Source organism: Zingiber officinale, chromosome 2B (assembly GCF_018446385.1).
Source record: "Zingiber officinale cultivar Zhangliang chromosome 2B, Zo_v1.1, whole genome shotgun sequence".
NCBI lineage: Eukaryota > Viridiplantae > Streptophyta > Magnoliopsida > Zingiberales > Zingiberaceae > Zingiber > Zingiber officinale.
In genome coordinates this window covers 149,526,609-149,535,547 of record NC_055989.1, presented here as the reverse complement: position 1 = coordinate 149,535,547, position 8,939 = coordinate 149,526,609, and the positions used below count along the sequence as shown (strand labels likewise).

Genomic DNA, 8,939 nt, shown 5'->3' with positions numbered 1-8,939 from the left:
CATGATGACTCTTCTCTTGAAAATTTATTATAAATTTTCCATTCTAGAAATCTTTTAGCAGTCGGAGCCAGGAGTTCCACTCGTAAGGGCAGAGATGGAATCTGCTATCTCCTAATCTCCATGTCCCAGAAGTTATAAGTTAAATGGTAAAAGAAAAAAATCATTTTAAATTAAAAAAATAAAACCCCTATTTAAAGTTTAGGGTTTAGGATATTAAAATTTATGATTTGAAGTTTAGGATTTAAGGTGTTTAAACCGCTTTTTTACCATCACTCTAGCTCCGTTGATAATCCAAAACGGGAGTTTTACTTTTGGATTCAAAATAATATTTTTCTTATGTCGTTTAACTAATTGGACATGACTACAAGATCCGATCTATTTATGCCGCACACTTTGCACCTAAAATTTTTCTTGGATTTGATTTTTTTTTTTTTACTTAATACTATAACCTAATTTTTTAGGATAATAACCTAATTTTTAAACCCTAAAGATAAAATTTGATTGGGATAAATAAGAGCTTAAAAATATAAATAAATAATAATTTTAAAAATCAATTATACTAGGTACTCACGGGATGCACGGCGTAAGTTGGACAGCATATCAAAACTTTCTTTATATATAGATAATGATATGATAGTCTACACAATTGGATGAGCACCACATATGGGTGCCCCTCACATGTTCAAGTCACCTCGGATGATCCGAGGTGCCTTGATCGATTTTTTTTTAAATTTTTTTTAAGTTTCCGGTTGTGCCAATAAAATCCAAGAACATGAAAAAATAAACAATAATAAAAAAAAAAAAAAATTAAGTATACTGGTGCTCATAGGGTGTGACGTAAGGTGAGCAACATATTAAAATTATATATAGAGTGTTTTGATATGCTGCCCACCTTACGTCGCACATCCCGTGTGCACATAAAATTTTCTTTCGATTTAATTTTTTTTCCTTAATAGTATAATCCAACCCCTAAACTCTAAAGATAAATATGATTAAGATAATCGAGAGCTTAAAAAAATAAATTACACTAGGTGCTGAGGAGGTGTGACCTTTATGTGAGTGGCTATGGACGACATCCGACGTGAGCAATCTAACATGATCAAAACTTAATTTTATTAATTTCTCTTTTATTTGCATATGACAACCCTCTGTTTTTTTTTATTTTCATCTTGTTTATGTATATATTGAAAATCTTTCAAAAGATAAGTCTAAACAAACGTGGTTCGATCTATAATATGTGCGTCAAACTTGAATAGATGACGCAAACTTACACACTATGTGCACACCTAAAAACAAATTTGATTTAATTTTTTTTTATGCTTAATAAAAAATAAACAATAATAATAATAAAAAATCGACAAAGAAGAGACGTGCACGAACCTGTCGCCTAAGATAATGTCATTATATATAGAGAGAGTAATTTTATCCTGGATGACATCCGTGCGTGACACACGTGGACACCTCTACGCATGGGAGGTATCTCCATTAATTGGAGACAAATTCGTGTATATATAAATCTTTCAAAATACAAGTCTAAAAAATGGGGTTCCATATATAATAAGTGTGCCAAACTTGAATAGATGATGCATTATTAAGAAAAAACAAAGGGATATGTTTGTCCCGGGGTAATCGTGCAGATAATTATTTTTTTAAAATTTTTTAGGCATTAAGGATCGAGTCCTAATATTAAGGTATACTTTTGGTACTTCAATATTTATCAAAATTTAAATGCGGCCAAAGGAAAATATGTTTTTAAGTTTTAGGGAAATGTAGTTAAATTAGAGTGATTTAGAAAACTTTGAAACACTCCAACAAATGTTTCAAAAAAAAACTGGTAAATGACTTAATTAAAATTGTTTCAAAAGTGCCTTAAGATATTTTATGGAAATGTTACTCTTACAAAATTTGCATTATAAGGATATTTAAATAAAAGAAATCCTGCGAATAAGAAAGATGTCTAAGATTAATAAATAAAAGATAAATAAGACTTACACAAAGCAATCTTTACTTCATTTAACTTATTGCTTTTTATTACTGAATGTTGATGATTTGTTAATTTGAGCTTTAAGCTGGAGACAACGTCTTCATATTACAACTGACGCTCGACAAGGTTTGAAATAATGTGAATTGTCAACTATCAATATCTCCTTGCCTAATTTCCAAACCATTCATCCATTTATTTAATTGCATTAAGGCTAGAGTATTTGCACAAAGGATTCAAACCACCATTAGTCCATAGAGATGTGAAGTTAGAAAATATTCTTTTGAGTGAAACTCTGGAAGCTAAGATAGCAGATTTTGGGCTTTCGAAAGCTTTTCTAAGTGAGACAAACAGTCATATATCCACTTTAATGGTTGGAACTCCTGGATACCTTGATCCTGAGTATATCACTGTTTTTCATTTATTTAGTTTTTTCAAGAAGCATCTCTACCTGGTAGAAAGAAAGTAACCCAGGAATCCAAAACAATAATCATCATGGAACTTCTCCTTGAGATCCATATTGTTTAATATAACTATATATCTAGCTCCTCGGGTGCTTTGAGTATTTACTTTATTTATTTTTAAATGAAGAAAAGAAGGCTTGGTTCATGATATATATATGTTTTCCATTTCCAGGAATGAAATGAAAACACTAGTAGTTGTAGCAATACCTAGGCAAACAAATTTGAAGAAATAGATTAATAGAAAATACATCAAGTTAAGTTAAGAGGAATAATGAGTTTTAAGGTTTATAGGGCAGTAGCAAGTGGTATTTCGACTATGACTCAAAGTTTAAATCATATATCTTGCATATTTTAGACTGTAAATCTATTTTGTCCAATAACATTAAACATACGTACATTGTGAAAATCCCAAACCATATCTCTGGTCCAAAACTAATCTTTTGACTAATGATTTTCTTTCTATATAATGACTAACAATGAGGCAACCAACTTCAACTAAAGTGCCATTAAGCTTTCATACTGTGTTTATTTTTGTGCAAAATTTATGATTGGAAATCTTCCGTGTCAGATATTACAATACCTTCTAGCTCACACCACAAAAAAAACCAGTGTTTCCGACGGAATTATCGACGGAATTAATATGCTGTCGGTAATATCATTAGTTTACCGACGGAATAAATCATTCCGTCGGTATAACAGCGTGATACCGACGGAATTAATATTCCGTCGGTAAACTAATGATATTACCGACGGAATAAGCGATCCCGTCGGTAATTTACCGACGGAATTACTAATTCCGTCGGTAAACTTAAAGTGTACCGACGGAATATGAATTCCGTCGGCAAGTTCCCCTAAAAAAACCCTAACCTCCCTCCTGTTTCCCTCACGCGCGCGCGCCCGACGGCTTCGTTCTCCCGTTCCCGATCGCTTCGTTCTCCCGTTCCCGATCGCAGGTTAGTTTTTGGTTTTGTTTTTTTTTCCTTTTTTCCGGCGAGCGGCAGTTGCCGCCGGCCTTCGCCCACACGCGGCGGCGCGTGCCCGCAGTGGGCTTCCTCGCCCGCAGCGGGTTTCTGCGCCCGCCATCGGCTGGCGGCGTTCGGCTTCGGCCGGAGGCGGCCGCCTGCGGCTGAAGGCTGCCGCCTGCGGCCTTCTGCGCCCGGCAGGGGCCGGCGGCGGCCGCCTCCGGCCTACTGCTGCCGCCAGCGCCCGGCAGGGGCCGGCGGCGGCCGCCTCCAGCCTACTGGGCCCGCCAGCGGTCGGTGGCGGCTGCCTGCGGCCTTCTGCGCCCGCCAGTGGCCGGCTGCGGCCTTCTGCGCTGGCCAGCGGGCGCCTGTGCCTGCCTGCAGGTGTGCCGGCTGTTGTCGGCCGCCAGTTGGCTGCTGGCGGCTGTGCCAGCCGACATCTGGTTGCTGTGCTAACCGGCAGCTGGCTGCTGGTGCCACGAGAAATTTGAAAAATATTTTGTGTTAATTTTTTAGCTAAATTATTTTTATTTTGTAAACAGGTAGCATTTGCTGCTCTTCTCCAGTTGACCTACACATATTCAGGTAAAATTTACTAAATTATACTGTATGTCATTTAACATGATTAAAGTTAGAAATATGTTATGTTAGTATGTTAATTTATAGCATAATATAGTCCGTTTGTTTGTTTTGTGTTAGTATCTTAATGTATGTTAATTTTTAGTTCTCAATATATTAGTTTTAGGTAAAAATGTCTATGAACAAAGCTTGGATGTACAATCGATTAGAAAAAGGATTTATCAGAGATGATTTTATTGCTGAAGTTGAACAGTTTGTGAACTTTGCTAAAAGTCACCCTGAATGTATGAATGGTGCTGAGTTACGGTGTCCATGCAATCATAAAAAATGTCAAAATAGAGCTTTCCGTGATGAGGATACTGTAAAAATGCATATATGTAGAAATGGTTTTGTGCCAAATTACTACAATTGGTACTGTCACGGAGAACCTTATTTATATGAACCAATTGGACCTTCTGGTGGTTCGTCATCCAGGGCAACAGTTACTGATCCTGAAGCATCAATTAATATTGATATCGCAATGCAATCAATGGTTCATGATACGATAAATGCTACAGTTGATTATTCTAATATAGATGAAACACCAACACCTGAATATCAGCAACTATATGAAATGTTAAAGGCTAGTGAAAGAGAAGTGTGGAAAGACATTCCCTCAGGTCATTCTCAATTATCAGCTACTGCAAGGTTATTAAATATGAAAGCAGAACATCATTTTTCAGAAAGATGTTACGACGACATTTGTCAGTTGATGTCAGAATTGCTTCCTGCTGATAACATAATGACGGATAGTTTTTACAGTACAAAAAAATTGATCAGAGGTTTAGGTTTGCCTGTGGAGAAAATTGATTGTTGTATAAATAACTGCATGATATTTTGGAATGAAGACAATGATCTGCGTGAATGCAAAATCTGTACACACCCTCGTTATAAGCATGATACTCGCATACCTGGGCAGAAGAAGAAAAAAATAGCATGGAAAGTGATGTATTATTTTCCGTTAACTGCTAGACTTCAACGTTTGTATGCATCTGCTGCTACAGCTTGCCATATGACGTGGCATCATGAGCATGAGCACGATGGAGGTATAATGTGTCATCCTTCTGATTCACCTGCATGGAAACATCTAGATGCTGTATTTCCTTCATTTGCAATGGAACCACGTAATGTGAGATTGGGACTTTCTGCAGATGGATTTCAACCATTTGGACAGTCAGGACAACAATATTCATCTTGGCCGGTTATATTAACACCTTACAATTTACCGCCATGGATGTGTATGAAAGATGAATTTATGTTCCTTACAGTACTTATTCCTGGTCCAACCAATCCCAAAGAGAAGATAGATGTTTTCTTACAACCTCTTATTGCAGAGTTAAATGAATTATGGAATGTAGGGTCGGTGATTTATGATGTTGCAAGCAAAACTAATTTTAGATTGCATGTTGCATTATTATGGACGATCGGTGATTTTCCAGCATACTCAATGTTATCGGGTTGGAGCACACCTGGTAAATTAGCATGTCCACACCGCATGACCGATTCGATGCATTTTCATTACCTTACAGTGGGAAGGTGTCTTGGTTTGATAATCACCGTAAATTTTTACCACTTGATCACTCTTTTAGGCGAAATAAGAAAAATTTTCTTAAAAATGTTGTAGTCGAAAATCCCGCCACTCCATGCTTCGGTGAACAAATCATTGAGCAAATTGATAGTTATGGATTTCTACCAGTATCACAATCTGGTTCGGATGAGATAAATAAATATATTGTTAGGATGTGCAAGTGTGGTTGGAAGAAAAGGAGTCTTATGTGGGAGTTACCGTATTGGAAGTATCTGCGTATTCGACATAATTTAGATGTTATGCATATTGAGAAAAAGTTCTTCGATAATATCTTTAATATGTGATGAATGTGCCTGGAAGAACTAAAGACACTGCAAAATCACGTGAGGAATTAAAAGACCTAGTCAATAGACCAGAGTTGCATCAAGATGAAATAACTAATAGATTTCCAAAGGCTTGTTATACATTGGACAAAGATGGCAAGCAAGCTTTATGTAATTGGTTGAAAGAAATCAAATTTCCAGATGGTTATGCATCAAATATGGGTCGATGCGTGGATATGAATAGATTAAAGATGTTTGGAATGAAAAGTCATGACTGTCATGTATTTATGCAAAGACTTATTCCAGTAGCTTTCCATGACTTACTTCCTCAAAATGTTTGGCAAGCACTCACTGAATTGAGTCTATTTTTTAGAGATTTGACATCAAGGTGTATTACGATAGATGATATGCTTCGGCTAGAAACAGACATTCCACTCATATTATGTAAACTGGAGCGCATATTTCCACCAAGTTTTTTTGATTCAATGGAACATCTACCAGTACATTTACCATACGAGGCACAAATAGCAGGTCTTGTGCAGTACAGATGGATGTATCCATTTGAACGGTTTTTGAGGAAATTAAAAAATAATGTTCGTAACAAAGCAAGAGTTGAAGGGTCAATATGCAATGCTTATCTAGTAGAAGAAGCATCTTCTTTCTGCTCATATTATTTTGTTGATAGTGTGCAAACAAGACATCGCAAGTGTCCTAGAAATTCTGATGATGCTTGTCAGTCGATAGATCCATCTATGCTTTCTATTTTTAAGTTTCCTGGTAAGTTAATGGGTGCATCGCTTGCTAGATGGTTAACCGAGGAAGAATATCATGCTGCAAGAACATATATACTCTTAAATTGTGAAGAGGTCAAACCATACATAAAGTAAGTAAACTTCTTAAATCAAACAATTATCATTTGTTTAATTATTTTGCTTGATATCCCAATTTTAATATAATTACTTATTTTCTCAGCTTATACGAACAACAATTATATCTCCAAAATCCATCAATTGGTGCAACTGAGGTAGCTACAAAGTTAGAGACCGAATTTGCATTGTGGTTTCAAATATATGTAAGTTAGAAAATTTGTGAAATTTTTAAGTTCATGTTTATTAAGAAGTGTACTAAGATATATGTTACTTATTTTTATAGGTGAAAGATCGTAGAATATCAAATGTGCAAGATGATAGGATAATGAATATTGCATCAGGACCCCTTCGTAAAATAAAGGTGTATTCTGGTTACTATGTTAATGGTCTTAAATTCCACGTGGCACAACGAGATTCACGAAGATTAACTTATAATTCTGGTGTTTGCGTCAAAGGATATGTGGACAACAATAACACTGAATTTGATTATTATGGTAGACTTGATGAAATCATAGAGATTGAATATCCTGCATTACCAATAAAGAGATGTGTGTTGTTCAAATGTTCATGGTATGATCCGACCCCAAGAATAGGTACTCGAATTCATCCAAATTATAATTTAGTTGAGGTTAATGCAAATAAAAGATTCAACAAGTTTGAGCCTTTTATTTTCGGAATACAAGCGGGTCAAGTTTTTTATCTTGAATACCCTACGAAGAGAAGAAGATCTAGTGAATGGTTGTCTGTTTGTCGAATCAAGCCTCGCTCGACCATAGAGATGCCGAATACAATCACTGCTCAAAACCATGATGCATTTCAGAATAATGAAGTGGAGATATATTCAGTTGATTTACAACACCAATCTACTTCTCAATTGCTTGTAGATGCTAATGACATTTACGAAGAGATGGATGATGGGGAGATGTCCAACAGTGAGGATGAAGTTGAACTAAGCTCATCTAGCAATGAGGACATAGAAACTGTTAATGTTGACTAGTCAGATGTTAATGATGATTAAATATTAACATTATTATTTCCGTTAGTAAGTAGATTTCCTTAATATTTTGTATTTATATTATCAGGTTTTTAGACCTTTTTATGATGTGTTGCAATGTTATTTTGTAGATATTATCATGGCAGAGCAGCAGGCTGTGGCACCCCGTGGCCACAAAGTCCTTACCGTTGTCGGGGACTCGTAAGTATATTGTCTTATTAATTATTCAAGTTTATATATAACATTAGTTATAATATATTTCTCATAACCTAAAGGTCTATTTTTGTGCAGGTTCACTCCGGATGGGCACAGAGTTGCCACATATATCACTGCAAAATTTAAGGAACGAGTTAGCGCGTCTGGTACTACATGGAGGCATGTAGACCAGGAGATGAAGCTATTTTATTATAATGAATTTGTGGTGAGTAAATTTAATATATTTAATTCACATTCTATAATATAGTTATCATTTATATCATTTAAACTAAATGTTTAACTTATAATTATAGAAAAGATATACTTGGGTGGACGGACAAGAAGATCAATTTAAAGCTACATGGAATACTTATTGTGCCAAACTCTACAGAGATCATATGTATTACATGAGAAAGAAGGGCACTAGGCCTGCGTATGTTTCGGAGGTGATATGGAGTGCATGGACGACCACCTGGGCTGCAGAAAGGTGGCAAGCTAATGCCGAAAAGGCAAAAGCAAATAGGAATACAGAACCAGGTGGCCCGAGCACCGGAACCGCTCGGCATACGTCAGGATCCAGATCTATTGTTGAGCATACCATTGATCTGGTGAGTATAATTTAAAATTATACTTTATAACAAATTTTGTATTTATTACCAACCTTGTATTGTTGAGCATATTAATTTTTTCCTTAATTTATAAATGTAGGAACGTGAGCTTGCCCGACAGCCTACATGTATGGAGATTTTTCTGAAGACCCACAAGAAGAAAGATGGGTCATTTGTTGATTCTCGATCTCAAATTCTACATGTAAGATAATTAACTTTATTACATTTGTTCATTTATATCTTGATTAGTAATTAGTAATACATATCAAATTGGATACTATATTATTTTTTATGCAGCAAGAAATGACAGAACGGGTGGCTCAGGCATCTCAGCCATCAGCAGAGGGTGGAGAGTCACAGTCTTTATCCACCGACGATCTAAATGAGATATATTATG

At 35.9% G+C, this 8,939-nt stretch overlaps 1 long non-coding RNA gene across 1 annotated transcript; it reads left to right on the top strand.

The window, feature by feature from the left end:
- Positions 1-3,347: 3,347 nt before the first annotated feature.
- Positions 3,348-8,109, top strand: LOC122047795. Its single transcript, XR_006130661.1, has 4 exons — positions 3,348-3,398; positions 3,950-3,992; positions 7,871-7,940; positions 8,031-8,109. It is a non-coding gene; the product is annotated as an uncharacterized LOC122047795 (long non-coding RNA).
- Positions 8,110-8,939: the final 830 nt, after the last annotated feature.